This window comes from Talpa occidentalis, unplaced genomic scaffold (genome assembly GCF_014898055.3).
Source record: "Talpa occidentalis isolate TD23 unplaced genomic scaffold, MPIMG_talOcc4v2.1 talOcc4.9, whole genome shotgun sequence".
Taxonomy (NCBI): domain Eukaryota; kingdom Metazoa; phylum Chordata; class Mammalia; order Eulipotyphla; family Talpidae; genus Talpa; species Talpa occidentalis.
The window spans coordinates 66423472-66442650 of NW_023605305.1; the positions used below are offsets into that span (position 1 = coordinate 66423472).

At 44.2% G+C, this 19179-nt stretch overlaps 1 long non-coding RNA gene across 1 annotated transcript in view; it reads left to right on the top strand.

The window, feature by feature from the left end:
• LOC119236051 (uncharacterized) overlaps window positions 1–18139 on the top strand; it is a 147601-nt gene extending 129462 nt beyond the window's left edge. The window contains exons 4-5 of the long non-coding RNA XR_008550173.1: window positions 5552–5629; window positions 17490–18139. This is a non-coding gene — a long non-coding RNA (uncharacterized LOC119236051). The remainder of the gene's footprint in view (window positions 1–5551; window positions 5630–17489) is intronic.
• Window positions 18140–19179: the final 1040 nt, after the last annotated feature.

The following is a 19179-nucleotide window of genomic DNA, read 5'->3' on the forward strand; positions in this document are numbered from 1 at the left end:
TCCAGGTGAAATGATTAGTGCTTAGAGAGTGCAAAGTAATGAGCTTATAAATCAGAGTCAAAAATATTCAAATAAATCCAGTACTCAAAGTGACAGTGTCGAGCAAAGTCAGAATCTATATTTTATTTTATTTTTTTTAAAGATTTATTTATTTATTTATACAAGCACTGAGTATAGTCAAAAGCGCAGGAGGGTGAGAGGATTCGCCAGAGCCGGAGCGGGGAACAGAACAGGCAGACTGACGAAATACACTGCTGAGGGGAGCAGCGGGCATGGCAAGAGAGGTCTGTCGCGCCATGTGGGACCCTTGCCTGGCGGCCGGGGATTAAACCAGCGCTGCAGAGGCTGCGGGCAGCTTCACAGCCCAGCGCTCAACCGCTGCACCACCAGGGGAAGCCCGCAAAGTCAGAATCTAGATAAAAAATTAGATGTCATTTGATTTCAAGCCTTTTACTTGTCTGTCTTCAACAGAAGCGTAACTATGAAAGTTTGTCTTCTAGGAAGCTTCCCAGGTCTATGTTTCTTTCAAAGTAAATCAAGGAAGTCTCACCACAGAACTTAACGAAAGAATTTCTCTCTCTCTCTTTCTCTCTCTCTCTCTCTCTCCCTCATCTATTTTTATAAAGACAACAATATTTCAGATATACGACTTCCCACTTCAACAAATATCTATCCATGCCATGCCCACCACCAACCCCTCTTCCCATTCCATCTATCTCCATCTCCCTTCCCCTTTGAGCACCACCACAGTGTTGTCAGAATCTAAGGGTTTGTTTTTCTTTTGTTTTATTTGTTCATTTGCTTTGTTTCTTGATCTTCCACATATGAGTCAATCATAGGGTATTTGTCTTTCTCTTTCTGACCAATTTGCTTAGCATAATCCTCTTGAGGGCCACCCATACAGTTGCAAAGGCAAGATTTCATCTTTTTCTTAACTGGGCAGTATTCCATTGTGCACATAGACTACATAACTTGACAAAGCCAACTTCCAGTTTTCCTGTCCCTCCCCAACCCGCCCCACTGCTCCATCCATCCTTTCCGGCTATGTTTCACACCTGATGGATGTGACCCCTGGCATGCTGCCCAGTGCCTGGCAAACAGCAGATACGCTGAATGCTGAATGAGGGCATTAAAACCATTTCAGAATGTCTTGTATAGCATCACTTCACTTCTTCACATAGTCTGTGTGCCTTGGAGCCTCTTTCCAGAGGCATAGAATTTAGATTTTGGCATCAATGATGAAGATCAGGTAACTGGTTTCTAAACCTTATTCATTTGTGTGCCACTTTTATAGTTATTTTGATATTTAAACAGTCATAGACATTAGTGAATAGATTATTTTTATAGTTCCCTCCACCACCGTCTTTTATATCCCCTTGACTTATTCTCTCTCTCTGCTCTGTATTGTCTCAGAAACCTTACTCTGTTTATTAATATCCACTAGTTTTTATATTGTTAGTTTGTTGAATGATTCTCTATGTAAATGTCCAGCGTTTGACATTTTAACTTGCTTTCTTACATTTAATACCCAGAACGCATCCCATTTTGCTGTAAATGGCAGCATTTTTTCTTTCTTTAGGACTGAATAGTATTCCATAGTATGAACAGATCACATCTTCTTGATACAGTTTTCTATCAATGAGCATTAGGTTGCTTCCATGTCCTAGTTATTATAAATCTTGTTGCAATAAACACTGTAGGGCTTATAGTTTTTTGAGTGGAAGGTTTTACTTTCTTTGGATAAGTACCCAAGCGTGGGGTTACTGAGTCATATGGCATTTCCATTTTTAGCTTTTTAAGGTAAATCCAGATTGCTTGCCATAATGGCTGCACCAGTTTACATTCCCACCAACAGTGTAATTGGGGTCTGCTTTCTCTGCATCCTCCCTAGAACTTATTGTTGGGTGTTTTTTTAATATGTGCCATTCTCATAGGTGAGAGATGATATCTTACTGAGGCTTTAACTTGCATTTCTCGTATTGGCAGCAAGATGAACATTTTTCCATATATCTGTTCGCCTGTTGGATATGCTCTTTGGTGAATTAGCTGTTCAGATTTGTTGCTCATTTAATAATTGGGTTATTTGTCTAGATATTGTTGGATGGTATATGTTTTTATATATCGTAAATATTCACCCCTTATTAGTCAACATTTTAAAACTTAATTTCATTTTAAAAGAAAACTTGATAAGTTGTTTACGTATTATATGCAGAAAATAAATCTGTATCAATTTAAATGAAATGAAACCAAAGAGTGTTTGTTTCACATTCTATTTGTGGGATTTGTCTCACATTGGATAAATACAGTTGTCATTGAACTTCTTCACAGTGCAGATGGGAAAACTGAGGCTTAGTGATATGAAGATACTTGCTCAAGGCCACAGCCAACCAGTGACCAAGCTTGGATGGGAGTCCAGCTGATCTGAACTATCGATGTGTGAAGGCAACCAGCTTTCTGTCATGGTATCATTGATAAATTTAACAACTAAGCCACCATTCCTCACCTAGCAGGCAGGATTGGGAGGCTTAAATGGATAAAGGAAATGAATGGGACTGTGCTGGAGAACTTGGGTTATGAAGCTGATGATCCTTTAATCTGATGATCCCTTATGCGAATTCGGATCATCAGTTTGGACCCACCTAAGACTTGCCACCCTAACCAAATCCATGGATATAAATAGAGCCTCAGGACCCTCATGCAGGGCAGCAGACCTCCTCTGCCTTGCCTGCTGCTTCCCTTAGTCTACTTCAATTAATCCACCTCTTATGTTCTCCACTCTGTCTCTGGTGAATTCTTTCACTCCCGTGCCTCTGGCCTATATCCGACTCTGTCCCATGACACTCCATCCACCCATGTGATCTCCTGAGAATTTTCTGAGGCATGCCCTTTAACTGTTGTGGTAGATGTGGCAGAGTGTGTGATGGGGTGACTGTTCTGGTGGGCTCAGCATCTGGTGGAGGATTCAGGATTCTAACAAGCTGTCTTGGTATTGAGTTATGTGGCAAGAGCTGTGATAGAGACAAAGGATCAGTGGGCAGAGGTGCTGGGGCCTGGGATCATGCAACTGTGCCCTTGTACAGCCCTGTATCCAGGGCTAACGAGATCCATTCTCCCAATAATGAGTACCAGTTTCAAGTTGCCGATTTCCTGCCCCACAACCACATCACGTGGCATAGTGAAGCAGCTGAGAGAAAGCACCACCTCTAGTGCCCTTAGCCTGGTTCAAATCCCAGGTGTTCATGTCACCCCTCTGTGACAGAGGCATGTTCTGTAATGTCTCAGAGTCTAGCTTCCTTCTGTAAGATGAGGATGGCTCAACCTGTCAATCTGCCTATATTTTAGAGCTGTTACAAAGCTCTGAAGAAAATAGATGCTTGTGCCCATCAGGAAGTGAGATCTAGGGCCCACAGCCTCTGCAGCGCCGGTTCAATCCCCAGCTGCCGGGCGAGGGTCCCACATGGCGCGCAGATCTCTCCTGCTGCCCGCTGCTCCCCTTAGTAGTGTACTTCATCAGTCTGCCTGTTCTGCTCTCTGCTCTGGCTCTGGTGAATTCTCTCACCCTCCCACACTTCTGACTGTACCCAGTGCTTGTATAAATAAATAAATAAATCTTTGGGCCTGGTAACCGGAAGTTGGGCTGAGTCTATCTGACTTCATTTCTGGAGGCAGATGTAGTTCCATCATTACCCAAGTTGGGCAGTGAGGAAATTCTCATGTTCCCTACACTTCCAACAATGCCCCGTTGTACTTGGTGACTCACCAGTGGGCCCCAGTCCATGGAACAGCATGTGTCTCTGCAGGGTGTACAGTGTCTTGCTGTATGTTTGAACTAATTTCATAGACTTGTCTCCACCACGGATGTTACTTGCCTTCTTTTCTGATGGTCACTAGAAGCTTGTTGTATCAGAGAAAGCCAGAAAAGGAAAAGGCTGTGATTCTTTCCACTGGGCCACTGAGCTCATGCCCGGAGATAGTGCCCAGGATGGAAATTTAGGTTCAAGCCGAATTAAAAGCAAAGTCTTGGACATGTTTGTAAAAGGGCACTTACTTAGTTGGCAGGTCAAAGAAAATCCTCAGGTTGCCTGTAACTGCTGTGGTTAGAGTCACTGCTGGAGGCTTCCTTTCCCTTGGCATGCAGGGGGATAATGAAAAGGTCCCTTGGGCAGGCCAGGGTCAGGAGGCACGTAGATTTTGTGCAGACAGCTGATTTGTCTCTGATGGTGTTAAGATAACGAACTTGGGCAATTTTATAGGGAACAGAGAACTCCAGGAACCCACACTCAATTTCTGACATTCCAAAGAGGGAAGAACAGCTGGCATCTAAGCAGTCCCAAGGACACCCCGCCTGCTGACTTTTTCCTACTTCCTGGCACAGATGCCATGACTATATGGAGCTTCAGCCATTTTTGAGGGTCCCATTAAGCAGGGTGGGCCCAGTGCCAGCCTTACTTATATTATTTCAAACTTCGGTACCATGGCAATCCTGGAATACCTGCAGCCCCCCAGCTCCCCTGGTGAACACCTAGTCAGCGCCAGCAGGCCTTCCAGATGGCCCTATTCTTTGAGGTGCTGCTTCTGGTCCCCACACAGGTTCCCACCTTCTATTGTAATACTAATAATGAGAATCAAAACTGCTTGGCAAGGTCTTTGCTTACTGCTTTGCCTCTTCAACTAGACAGTGGGTTTTCTGAGAGCACGGGCCTTGGTTTCTTGCCCACTGTTATGTCTTTAGCACACAGGGTGTCTCCTGGCAGGCAAAAGGCATTCAGTAAATTCGGTAAATGTTTGCTGAATGACCTCATGAATGAATGAATGAGTGAATGAGTAAATGCGTGAATGACTTCCAGAGGTAATTTTCTGAGTATGACGAGGCATATTAAGTTTCCAGGACACCTGGAACTAGCCGTCCCATTGTGTCCCTATGCTGTAATTAGAAGGCGCCCGTTAAAAATCACATCTGTTACCTGTTACCATTCTTCATTACCTTTGGCTGGCTGGATTTACAGGATTAGTGGGGACAGAGTTCCAGTTTTGCAAGATAAACAGAGGTCTGTAGATGGATCGTGGTAATGGCTACACAACAATCTGCTTCATGCTCCCGAACTCTACACTGGAAAATGGCTGAGATTTTAGGGTGTGTGTACTTTACTGCAATAAAAAAATGCTCCACTAATTTAGAAGCAGTTTGATATTTTCTGATAGGAAGGATTTGAATTTGGCTCTAAGGAACTTATCTTTTTTCCGATCCTTACCAGTGAATGTGTGGAAAACAGAGGTTAGCTGTGATTCTACTGCATTCCTGGACAGCTTTTAAGCTGAGAATCTTTTTTCCTTCCTTCTTTCCATCCTGTCTTCTTCCTTCCTAACATATTTATCAAATGTCTTCCATGGGCCATTCATTCTGCCAGACACTGGCCATGGTAATATATTATCTGTGCTCAAATGTACTCACATTTTCTCCCATTTTACTATGTTTTTATTGGTGTACATTCTCAGTTTTTGTTTCATATTGGTTCACATTCCATTTATTTTCTATGCCAATTTTTTTCAGGGTGGAACAGAACAATTGCTTCTGCTGGATTTCCGATGCTTTCCAAAGGCTGAGCTGATGCCTGCACCATGAAGCCTAGTAAGTCTGGGTGACTGGCCTTGGCCAGCGGGCCACCAAGAAGTTCAAGTGGGATGGGCCCGCAAGTCAGGGGAGTGTTTTCACTGTTTCCTGAGGCTGGCATCGTGGGAATTTGCCTGGCTGCCTGGATGGTGAGAGTTGGATTTGGGGGCTTGGAAAGATGGTCCAAAGACTTGTCCCTGAAATAGACATGCATTTGTTTAAAGACTTGAAATGGTTCTGCTGCTGGAATTTTTCCCTCTGTGTTTATTTTCACATCTGGATGATGGTCTTCTGCCACTGGAATACTTTTAATGAATCACTTCAGAGATTGCTTTTAATGTTTCCCAGATGAGAGGGGGCTGGTGCTCGTCTCTTTTCTGGAGTCGTGCAGGGCAGGACTGACTTGGCTTCCCTGCTTGCCGCCTGGAGCTGCCCCTTGGGGAAAGCAGACAGACATTTTTTGTCTTTCTGGGAAACCTGCTCCTCGTCACAGGGCTCTCTTTCCATGTGAGACGGGGGAAATAGGTGGAATGGAATAGAAATAATAGAGAATGACTGGCTTTAATTGGTTCAAGATGTTTCAGGTCGCATCCCCTTTGGTAGTCACCGGTAGACACTGTTCCTCTCTTGTGCTCTTGTCTGCAAGAGCATCTTGAGCTGCAGGAGACAATGGGCTTTGCAAGTTGCAATGCTCTGGAAGTATCGACTTGATTTAGGAGTTATTGGGTACTAGGCATGCTTTGATGAATACCTGGTCCAGCGCCCTTGGCAAAAGCCAGCAGTGGCCAATGTCTCCATGACCATGCAAGTCCATGGTTCTTCTGTCATGCCAGGCATGATCCTTGGAAACCCATCCCTGCTCCATGTCTCTCTGACCCACACTCCATCCTGGCTACATCTCGTTCACACTGTTGGATGTTGTGCAGCTGCCCCCATATCAGACCCACCCTCCGCTTCCTCCTGAGCCCTGAGAAACAGACTACCGGGGGTGCATCACCCAGGTGCCCTTGACCTGCCCTCTGTTTCCTATAGGCTGATGGGGAGCCCCACAGAAGATCTGAGGAGGGAAGGGAGACAGCAGAGGTATTTATTCCCTTGACTCGCTCTCCACTGGCTAGCTGTGTGCCTTGAAAGTGTCAGGTCCTGTCAAGGTGGGCCTCTTTACATACATTTTTCTTTCTGTGCTCAGGCAGCTGTTGTCTCCCTTTACCCTTACGAGTCCAGGGTGGGTACAGCCCAGAGTCCTGCACTATATTTTGTGATTTCCTCTATCTTTTCCACACCTTTGTCATTTACTGAACTCTTCTTGCAGTCTCTTAATTTGAATATTCCTGATGGAATGCAGAGGATACAGACAGGAGGTCATTTTATACCCCAGGTTTTTTTGCAATATTCCCTCTACCAAGCAGTCTCTACTTCATCTGCTACCTGTCTTTTGCTTTTTGCTTTTTTTGTAATTGCAGTCAGAACATTTACCATAATTTCCATTAAAATCCTAATATTCTTCTTTGACCCCCCCCAAAAAAAATAAGAAAAGACTTTCAAGGAGTATGAATGCATCATATTCAAGGTTGAAGAACTTTTTTAATGACAGGCTGGTAAAATGATGGTGAAATGCTTTCTTTGTAATACATTTTTTTTAAGTTTGTTTTTTCCTTTCTTGTGGCAAGATATAGATAACATACAACTTCCTGATGGAAGTACACGAATAATATATATAGTTACTTCATTATACGTAATTTGTGACTGTCCAAATATTTGGCTAGAATATTTTGGTATAAAAATAATGAAAGCTATATCTATACTAATCCATTTGGAGGATATAATTTTGTGATAAAGTATGTTGTAATCATTGGACTTGTAAGTTTTTTCACAAGTTTCATTTGTACAGCTTTATTTCAACTTCTTTATTTCAACTTCTGTATATACTCCATTATGATTGTTGAACTGCTCCTTGTCCTTCAAAATTCCACAGAAATGTCACCTCTGTGAAGCCTTTCTTAAATTTCCCATGAGACAGTCCATCTCTCTTCACAGTATCAATCTTGTCTCTATACCTACTATTCACATTCTAATCCCTTGCTAATCAGACATATCTAAACTTGCCCTTATCAACATGTTGGTGTTTTATTCCCTCAAAGTCTGAGTCCAGACTTTGTCTGAGTGTCAGTCTAAAGTGCCTTCTTCATTGCCTGGTCTAGAGTATATGTTTAAAAAAAAATGGTAGCTATTACCGGACTACTTCACACTAAAGTATGAATGGCTATATGATTTATTGCATTATCCCTCCCAGAAACACCTTACATCTGCGAGGGACCTTCAGAGTCCCCTCCAGTGACTCTTTAAATTGGCAGAATGGGGTGGGGTCAGGGGCACTTCAAATTATGTTAAATCCAAGGCCTCTCTGCCTGTAGGTTTGAGAAAATAGAGAATCACTTCAGGTCAGTTTCCAGTATGCAGAGTCTGCTTGGAAAGGGGACAGGTTGCTCAACAGTGGCCTGGGGGAGTAGTGTCTGTGGAAAAAGACAGATGTGACTGGACACATCTCTGCTCGGCTAATATAACCTTCCAAAGGCTATTGGAATGTGGTTTTCTAAATTCTGACTGGCTGGCATTCTCTTGTGGTTGAGTTTGTAATAACATAGACTATGAGTCTAGTTATGCCAAAGTGGAAAAAAAATGCCATCTAATGGATTTTTTATGGTGGTTCTCAAACATTTTTAATATGTTATTAAAGATGTAGCTCAGTAAGTTTTTAATGTCCTGCTTTGGGGCTGACGAGCCAAGGCACAGACTTACAAGACTGGATGCTACACCTGGGAGGTGCCAGCACTGGTTAAGTTGCCCTGTGCAGTTTTGCCCCAAAATTGAGCTATCTACATAAGTACAAATTCAGAGCATTTTGATCATCCATGGCTTGGGGCAGAGATCAAAGCAAAGTGTCTCATTCCTCATTAAGTTCAAGGAGCCAGGGAACCTGCTGTGTTCCAAGTCATTCAAATGCATGCCACCTTGGAGAATCACAGCTCACTTCTCAGGTGGTAGAGGGACAGTGCTGAGTGGAAGCATCTATTGCAAATTGGCTTCCTCCTTGCTCTGTGGAAAAGAGCGGGCCCTGTCCACATAGCTTCAAAATCATGATATTTGGCTGGGCCTCCACTGGTGGTGCAGCAGTTGAGCGGTGGGCTGTGAAGCTGCCCGCAGCCTCTACAGCATCGGTTCGATCCCCGGCTGTCGGTGAGGGTCCCACATGGCACACAGACCTCTCCTGCTGCGCCTGCTGCTCCCCTCAGCAGTGTATTTCATCGGTCTGCCTGTTCTGTTCCCCACTCTGGCTCTGGTGAATTCTCTCACCCTCCCGTGCTTCTGACTGTACCCAGTGCTTGTATAAAATAAATAAATAAATCTTTAAAAAAAGTCATGATATTTGGGAACATCTTAATCTAACAGGGTCCCACAGGTGCCAGTGCAGCTAGCAAACTGACAGGATTCTTGGGGAGAACCAAAAGTGGTGTGCACTGAGTTAAGGGTGTGGGTGCTGAGTGCCTCAGTGTGGCTAGGATAGAAGGCTTATCTGGGTAGGGGGTGATGACCTCAAGTGAGCAAAATAGAAGGATCCAGGGACTCTGCATTTGCTATTGTCCCACATCCAGCTTCTCTTGCTATCAATATCCTGTGTTCCCCCTTTCCAGGAAACTGTCATGTAGATATTGTGACTTATAAGACTGGATGTGAGGTCTGAAAACCCAGGAAGTGAGGCTGGTGAACTAGATTGCAAAGGAGTTTGTCCTGGTCATTAACTGCAGCCCAGGTTGTCTTCCTTTGTGCCACCTGCCTGAGCTCTTCCAGTGCCCTTGGGGTGTCCGTCTCCCACTTGGTCATGGTCACTACTACCCAGTGTGACTCTGATGAAACACGCCTTCTGTTGCTCTCCCATCTCCATACTTACTAGGATCTCAATAAATGTTTGTCAATGGAATGCTTCTGAAATTTCATCTGATATGCTCTGAGTTTTCCTAAGATGCAGTTCATTTCTCTTCTTTTGTCTCAATGCTTATTTTCTTGGCTTGGATCCTGTCTTGCGAGGCTGCTTCCATTGGTCAGAGGTGAGTGGCAAGCTTGCTCTGTGCCTCTGACTTCAGGATGGTCATTATTATTGTAGTTCTAGCCTTATGCTTTGTTGCTCTCTGACTCCAGACCTTCCACTCCACATTGTAGGTGGAGCAAGAGAAGCTCTCTAAGTAAAGAAATGGTTGAAATCTCCCTGGTTTCAAAGGTCTGCAACTGAGTATATTCAGGACATTTAAAGAATTCCTACTCTAAACATTTTGGGAAGAACAGCCAGATTTTGTAAAGAAAAAAAGGTAGTTTAATGGGCAAAGATGTTCTGAGTAATTCTATGCTTGAGTGAATGTCCAAGGGAAGAAGCTGTTTGACCAGCATTTCCAGGAATCACAGTCTCCAAGCTGACTTGCCATTGGAGTGATTTCAGTGGATCGCTTGTGGGGCCCTGGTTATTTCACTGAGTGATTCAACCTGCCCAGAAAACAGTTGTCCTTTCTCTACCCTCCCACCACTCCCCTTGCTCCCCTACATTAGGAGGGTGACAGGTGCACTTAATGTCAGAAAGATTTGCTTTAAGACTGATGGTGGTTGGGGCCTCCCTGGTGGTGCAGGGGTTGAGCCCAGCGCTGTGAAGCTGTCCACAGCCTCTGCAGCACGGGTTCAATTCCCAGCCAGCCAGGGAGATTCCCACATGGCATGGCAGACCTCTCCTGTCTCGCCCACTGCTCCCCTCAGCAGTGTATTTTGGTCCTTCTGCCTGTTCTGTTCCCCACTCTGTCTCTGGTGAATCCTCTCACCCTCCCGCACCTCTGGCCTGTACCCCGGTTCTTGTATAAAAATAAATAAATCTTTAAAAAAAAAAAAAAAGACTGATGGTGGGAGGACAATGAAGACTACATAGTTTTGTTCTTTCTTTCCCAACACCTGGAGGCTAGACTCACTTCCCTAGAGAGCAACAAACGGGGTTTACCCACCAAAACTCATGGGATGAAATGAATGCCCTGGAGGAAACTCACAATGCTGTTCCCCTGTATGTTCCTCATCTCTCCTGAGCACATCTGCTCTGGCTTCCTGTTCTGTCGGGCAGGTGCACAGAGTAAAGCAGACCTTGTGGCAGAGATGTTGAAGGTACTACTGCTAACTTTTGTATTAATGAAAAAGTTCTGTGGCCTGAGGCCAGCCCCTTTACAGCTTTGTGCTTCAGTTTACCTATTTAGATGACATAAATATTCTGATGCAGCTAACCGGATATTCAGAGGAGGGAGTTTTTTCCTATCTGAGCCTTTAAGCCTATCAGGAGCCTGGAAGGTCAGAAACCTTGAAGGTACAGATGAACAAATCTCCAATGATAACATCTCAGCAGAAATTTGGGTTTTTCCTCTTTGTTTTTCAAAAGGCTTTTTAAAGCCACCTTCAGCCATCAGGATGGTATAAAGAGCCTTCATGTCACTGATAGCTTCACTTTCCAACTTAACATGATAATGTAACTATTTTTTTGTTTCATCCAAATTATTTTGTAGGCATCAATTTTTCTAACATCTTTTTGTTAAAAAATTCATTTTGTACCTGCCACTTAGATTTTCTGTACTTTAATACTTTAACTCCACCTGATTTTTGTCATGTATCTGCATCTAGCTCTTCCTCCTACATCCATTTTTCTATAGTTTGGGGGATGCATTTCAGAGTAAGTTGCAGATCCTAGTACATTTCAATGTGTGTATCAAGAACTAGAGTTTGCTGTTTGCTTCCCATTTTTCTTGAACATTCCATAAAATGCTTACATTGTAAGTCTACCATTTGTGGACTTAACTTTTAGAATATCTTATTTATTTTAGTCTTCTATTTCTTTACTTTCTTTTTAAAAGTTACTTAAGTACATAACAATTGCTAAATGACCAGTCTGTATTCTCTATACTTAATCCCCCAGAGAGGAGAATACAGTCTTGGGGTTGACTTCTAATAAACCCACCATAAATTGAAAATGTTGATCCATTGTAAATCAGGAAACATCTGTATCTACAAAGCCACTGGCAACCAGTACACTGTAGAATATTGGTTGTTTACCTTCATGTTCTTGGGCTGACTGGGAGCTGTGGCTTGTTGCCACTGCCTAGCCTCATGGGAGCATGCTACTGTGTAATACCATCCTGGGAAAGATCAAAATTTTTAATTCAAAGTATGGTTTCTATTGAATGCACACCACACTGCATCATAATAAATTTGAAAAATCATAAAGTCAAACTATTGTTAAGTCAGACTGTCTGTTATAGGACAGAGAGAGGGGCAGCCCAAACCCCGCAAACCTGCCTATTCTAAATGGGTTCTGCCATCCGCCGCATCAACACAAAACATATGAGACTTTAATGGGAAGGAACTTTAATAAAACTAGGAAACAATACAGGTAAGGCAAATAATCTAGTTTCTAAATCAAACACCCAAAGTTACCCGTCCCCTCGTGGGTAAAAGTCCATCCATATGGGAATGGCGCAGAGCAAGGCCCCAAAGCCTGCCACAAGTCTAAAGCATCTTCCAGTGGGGACCCACAGAAAAGGGTCACAAACAACCAGACAAGCCCGGAAGGAAAAGAGCAAAATCAACATCAAGATAAAAGCTGCCATTGTCACCTCCCCACGGGTCTCACCCACATCTGTGTCACCCAGTCCACGACCAGAAGACAAGCGCAGTTTCTTCACGTGTCTCTAGGCTCCATGAGCCTCCTCCAGGTCTCCTTCTGGCTCCATCCTGCTTCCTTCCTCAGTCTCTTCAGCAGCTTCTCCTCTTCCTGCTCAGCTCCACCCTCCCTCGGGTGGGGCAGGGAACCTGGAACCTCCCCCTTTCCTGGGGACCACCCTGTTACATGTCTATAATTATTGCCTCACCCTATTCTGATCCAGTCTGATTGTTCAACATCCTGGCCATGGATGCAGCCCCTTCCCTCATCCCTCTCCCCTCTAAACCTTGATCGTGTTGCCTTTGCAAATATGCTCTTTACTGGCCTCCAAGGGGTGGAACCTTTGCAACTCAAGGCAGGAAAAGGCTTTTGCTCTGCCATCTCTTCCTTGGTGGAGAGCACACACCTTGCCTCTGCATGAATTGGGCAATCATTTTGGGGTTATGGGAAACTTCAGGACATAAGATAAACCAAACAGACAAAACCCTCATTAGTTAATATTTCTGAAAATTAACAAATATAGGGATTAGCAACTATTTGTGTGGAAAACTGCTGTTGGAAAGAACGTAATGATTAAATTGAGTACATGATCATGGCCAAATTATTTCATCTCTCCTAGTCTCACTTTCCTCATCTATATAATGGGAATACAAATCATATTGAACTGGATGGGTTGTGGAAGGGACTAAATGAGAGAGTATATGCCAAATGGCATGTGCATACAAAAGGTGGTAGATCAGATGACCATTGTCCATGATCTCCATCATCATCATCATTCATCATCATCATAAGGGAGGGGCTGCCAGACAGGATCTTTCTTCATGTGTTGATGTTAATTTAGGGAGAAAGGAATTGAAGGTTTCATGTTAGATTTTCTTTTCCCTTGAGAACATCTTAACAAAGGGCATGACCTATGGGCATATGAATGGTCATGGCCAAGGGCCACCATTTCCCTATGACTTTGGTCTGTGAGACAGGGAATGTTCTCTTCTGCTGATTGTAAGGAAAAACTAAGGGGCTGATAACATCTCTGAACTCTTAATTGCTTTCTAGATTGGGTAAAGGTCAGTGAGGAGAGACTACAGTGCTGTGGTTACATCCAGCAAAAGCCACTGTCGCACTTGGCTCCCATGCTTGAATGCACAGTTAGAATTTTCTAAATCTCAACAGGGGTTCAACTGAGGGAAGGGGGGAGCACATGGATACATTACCAGGAATGGAGAGTGCTAGACCTCTCCCATACAGCATTAGCACAAGGAGCAGAAATAGCTGGAAGAAACCTGAAATTTGCCCCAGAGAGAATTCCTCATTGAAAATAGTGGATTTTAATTAAGCTTGTGGTTACTGTCACTGATTTTTGTAATGACAACATTTAAAAATTTTTGTCTTTAAGGCTCTGACATCTTGGGACCTTGCTAATCCTAGAGGGATTGCTCCAGGTCTAGTCAATTCTTAGAAATAGTAATGGATTCACATGTGAACATACAAACCAACCCACTCAGAGCCCACATCCCCCAACGACCTCTTCTATTCGACACTGACACTTTGGGCCACTATCCCCATAATCCCCTAGGCCAGGTATGGGACAATTAGGGACTGTCTCTATATCTGGAGCTGCTAAAATTATTCAAACTATCCAACCCCAAGTCTCCTTATCTTGCCTTACCCATTCCTCCCATAGAAAAAACTCAATAAAAACTCTGGCCCACGTTTCACCCTTATTCCCTCTGCCTCCCGACTGAGGCTGGTGCTACCCTGTGTGGCCTGCCTGGGTGGGCTACCTCCTGTTTCTAGGGATTGGAAAGTAAAAACTTCCTTGGTGACAGTCACTTCTGTCTCAATGTATCTTGCCATATCTGATTAAAACAAATTCTGGGGAACCTTAAAACAACTTGGGTGGTGGAGATTCTTTAGATATTGAACATTCTAATAAGTCATATCCAGGTATTTACTCATTAAGCTCAGTGCCCTGAAGTGTCATGGGGACAGCACTCTCAACTCAGTGGTGGGATGTTTACTCATCCCCAGTCCCCTTGCAGTTATATGCTGCCTTGTCCTACACTTATCATTTGTTCATGGGTCTCTCTCCCTTAGGCCACAAAGCTTTGACACCATAGCTCCATCTGTTATCCAGCACTGACATCAAGTCTCCATCTTTCCATATTTCTCAGTTTTGCTACCTTCCCCATAGCACTGTGGTAACTCTGGACTTGAGTCCTATCAGCTAAACAGCTTCAGTGAAAAGGTACAATGTCTTTCCCAATACTGTCAATAGAAGTTGTTAAACTGATTTCCATTGGCATGGTTGGGGCCATGTAGCCAGCTTTAAACTAGTTACCATGTGGCCAGGAGGGTGTGGCACCCTGATGGACAATCTGGGTCTCATGTCCCTCCCTGCAGCCATGGCCCGAGGTCAGACCTAACTGAGCCATGAAGGTGGAGGCAGGTTGGTTCCCCGAGGAAAACTGGGTGCTGTTAACAGAGGCTGGAGGCGGAGATGCGGAGACAGAAATAGCAGAATGTCTGTGGCAACTTACAAAGTCGAAAGGGCTTATTAAAAGACAACAATTAGCTGTTAGATTACTTTCTAGTAGAAGGGAAGGAGGTGTGTGTTGCTTTTACCAATCTTTCTGTGAACACTTGTATTATAATATAATCTTTAGCCCTGTTCCTTAGTTAGGAGACATATTCCATAAGACGTCAAGACAACTGGGGTCTATTTCATAAACTCTACAAAGCAGAAATCACACTGATTTGGGGGGGAAAAAAGCATTTGAGGAGTCTTAAAATTCAGAGCATTAATTTTCCCCAAATGAGCTTCAGGAGACAAAGTGAACCAAAATGCTTATCTGTTTCTACCTCTATATTTATAGCATACCTACATCTACGATCTCTATCTCTGTCTCTACATACATTGTATCTAGAAATGCTGACTGTTAACATTTCTCCAATGCAAGGTGTTGGGACACAAGCACAAGCTCTCTTAGTGCTTTTAATAAGGGAGGCTTGTTCTGGCCATGGTCAAATGAAACTCTCCTAAATTCTCTCTCCTAAATTCCCCTTCAATTTCCTATGGAATCCTTCCTTTTTTCTCCATTTCATATACATATATATATAATTTTTAAAATTTCTTTCCCAGCCCAAATCTGCTTCCTGGCTATTTGTAAGAGCTGTTGTGCCACCCACAGGTGGCTGGTATCTTGGACAGAGCTATCAGCATTTTGTCTTTTGTGTCCTTCCTTAATTTGTAATTTCTTTTTCTTTAACCCAATTTTTTTTTTAAGATTTATTTGTTTATTTATTTATATAAGTACTGGGTACAGTCAGAAGCGCGGGAGGATGAGAGGATTCACCAGAGCCAGAGCAGGGATCAGAACAGGTAGACTGATGAAATACACTGCTGAGGGGAGCAGCGGGTGGCAGGAGAGGTCTGCGCGCCATATGGGATCCTCTCCAGTGGCCAGGGATCGAAACGGCCCTGCAGAGGCTGCGGGCAGCTTCGCAGCCCAGTGCTCAACTGCTGCACCACCAGGGAGGCCCCAGTCCTTCCTTAATTTGAATGAGTGAATGTAACAGGAACCAGGGTTTGCTCAAGTGCCATCATGTCTTAAGGATGTTGCTAGCAGTTGTGATATTTGGTTTTGCAAGTGACAACGAAGCCAAATCAAACTGACATGGGAATTTATTGGCTCAGGTAACTCAAATATCTAGGGTTGGTGGTAAGTCTTCAGGCATAGTTTGATCAGACTTTAAGTACTACTTCTATCCACGTGGGAAGGCATTTTTGTCTGTTTTTTTTTTTTTTTTTCCCACTATGTAACCTAGGCACTTAAAACAGTATCCAGGGCTTCCCCGGTGGCGCAGCGGTTGAGCGCTGGGTTGCGAAGCTGCCCGCAGCCTCTGCAGCGCCTGTTCAATCCCAGGCTGCTCCCCGGCCACCAGAGGAGGGTCCCGCATGGCGTGCAGACCTCTCCTGCCACCCGCTGCTCCCCTCAGCAGTGTGCTTCGGTCCTTCTGCCTGCTCTGCTCCCCGCTCTGGCTCTGGTGAATTCTCTCACCCTCCCGCGATTCTGACTGTACCCAGTGCTTGTATAAATAAATAAATAAATCTTTAAAAAAAAAAAAAAAACAGTATCCAGAACAATAATTATTTTTTTGAATGAATAAAATTATCTCAGCTCTGATTTCTCTGTGGGTTGGTTGGGTCTCAAGTAATGCATATCTGAGGGTGAAGAGACAAGGTCTTTCTCTCCTTTTTTTCTCTTCTCCCCTCTCTCTCGCTTGTCCCTTCTCTCCCAGTATTGCTTCCATGCACATTATTAGCTTACTAAATCCTCACAGTTGCACAAAACTGTTGACTTTTTTTTTTTTTAAAGATTTATTTATTTATTTATACAAGCACTGGGTACAGTCAGAAGCACAGGAGGGTGAGAGAATTCACTAGAGCCAGAGCGGGGAACAGAACAGGCAGACCGATGAAATATACTGCTGAGGGGAGAAGCGGGTGCAGCAGGAGAGGTCTGCGTGCCATATTGGGACACTTGCAGGTGGCTGGGGATCGAACCGGTGCTGCAGAGTCTGCGGGCAATTTCACAGCCCAGCGCTCAACCGCTGAGCCACCAGGGGAGGCCCAAAACTGTTAACATTTTACAGAGAAAGAAACAGAGGACTTAACTAAAAGAATATTCCTCTCACCATCCCATGAAAGATGAATGGCAGACATTTCTCCTCTAATTCTCAGCGTGTAGCCTGCATCTCCACTCTGAATGAGCAGCTGTCTCTCAATCAGCTGGATGAGGAGCTGGATTCATTCCCTAGTCCTGCTGGTCTATATATTCTCAAATTGGCAGTAAGCCTTTTGCTGTCTGTTGGTAAAACCTGTAGCAGTTTAACCACTGTATGGGGACAGCAGAAGCTCTGTGCCAGCCTGGGAAAGCATTGCTGTCTTCCCCTGGCCACCTGGGGCCAGGTCTCCAGATATTGATGGGCCCCTTCAGAGTCCAGCTATTTGAACTCTTTTAGGCCTTCAGCACCTAAGTTCAGATCGTCTTTTCTTAGATGATTAAATGCACCTTGATGAGGTGTGAGCTGGCTATCCAGCTATTTATTCCAAATATTTCATTTTTTGTTCTTTTATTGCAGAATGTCTCATGTCCTTGAGCTGAACCTCTTGGTAGAGGAATGAGTGTTTCTGCTTCTCCTGCCACTCCTTATGGATTGTCTATCCAGGAAACACCTCTGAGGACATTGGGCCTTTCTGAAGACTTTAAGGTGCCAAATCCCAGGTGAGAAGGATGTTTGAGCACAGCCCAAAGAAAATTACATGGTTTGAACTTTAATCAAGACCCCCAGTCAAAGGCAGCATGTGACAGACCTTCCACACTTGCCAGAATGTTAAAATGGGCCTCTCTCACAGAGACTGGCCAGAGATAACACCGAGCAGCAGCCAGAAGCCTCTCATTGTGTGAAGCCTGTGATCCAGCCTGGGCCGAGTCCACAGCATTGCATGCCTGTGCCACCAGGCTACTCTAGCCTCCTGTTTCCTAGCTCTTCATGAATCCCAAGAAAGAGAAGACACCACTAGCAACCTGATTGCCAAGGACCTTCCACTCGATGCCCCCCTCCCACCCCAGTCAGGTGTCATCTTTATAGGTAACATGGGAAATGATGTGAAGGAAAGCAGAGCAGGCCTGTGAGGCACGAGATCCCAGGTCCCCAGTGTACAACCCTGCTTAGTAAATAGGTGGGGCCCTATCCATGTGAGGTACAGGGTGGGTGTGGGTGTTCCTTATATGGAGGTTTTTTTTTTTTATGCCTTTCTTTTTTTTATTACATTATATATATATATATATATATTTACATCATTATTCTTTTTTTTTTAATATGGAGTTTTCATTAATGGCCTCAACAAAGATATATAGGATAGGCTTATCACATGTTCAGGTGAAACAAAGCCAGGATAGAAAGGCAGATAGGGGACAGAGGGAAAACTCCAAAATTCGTCAACTTAAAAACTCCAAAACTCCAAGTTTGGTTGGATCTTAGGCTCCAACCAAACTTGCATTGTAATAGATAGAATGTCACATCTGCCTTTTAGATTCATGAAATCAATTTCATCCCCTCCACATCCTGGGACATGTTTCCCTAAAACTCCTTTCCTCAGTTTCCAGCCCTACCTGTCTTCCTGCTTGCCCATAAAGCTTCCTTTAGGTTTGCAGACATCCCCCACCAACCCTTGTCTTTCTTGAAGTGGTTCTGGAGTCATGTGGGAATGTTCCATCTGGACCCATGCTGTGAGCTCTTACACCAATACCTCCAGCCCTATGGGTCCCAGAGCCACAGATAGGATAGGAAGCTCCTTGGCCTGGGCCAGGCAAGGGCTTCACCTGAGCTTTTTCTTTTTCTTTTTTTTTCAAGATTTATTTATTTGTTTGTTTGTTTATTTATTTATTTATACAAGAACCGGGGTACAGGCCAGATACGCGGAAGGATGAGAGGATTCACCAGAGACAGAGCGGGGAACAGAACAGGCAGACTGACGAAATACACTGCTGAGGGGAGCAATGGGCAAGACAAGAGAGGTTTGCCATGCCATGTGGGACCCTCGCTGGCCAGCTGGGATTGAACCTGCACTGCAGAGACTGCGGACAGCTTCACAGCGTGGCGCTCAACTGCCTGGGCCACCAGGGAAGGCCCTTCACCTGAGCTTTGGGGCAGGGTCTACTGCTGGACAGGAAGTGGCCACCATGTGCTGAAAGTTGCTCACTGCGGCATGGGCTCTGCAGTCCACACCCCTGTCTTGTAATATTGGGGACTCTGGTCTCTATAAGCT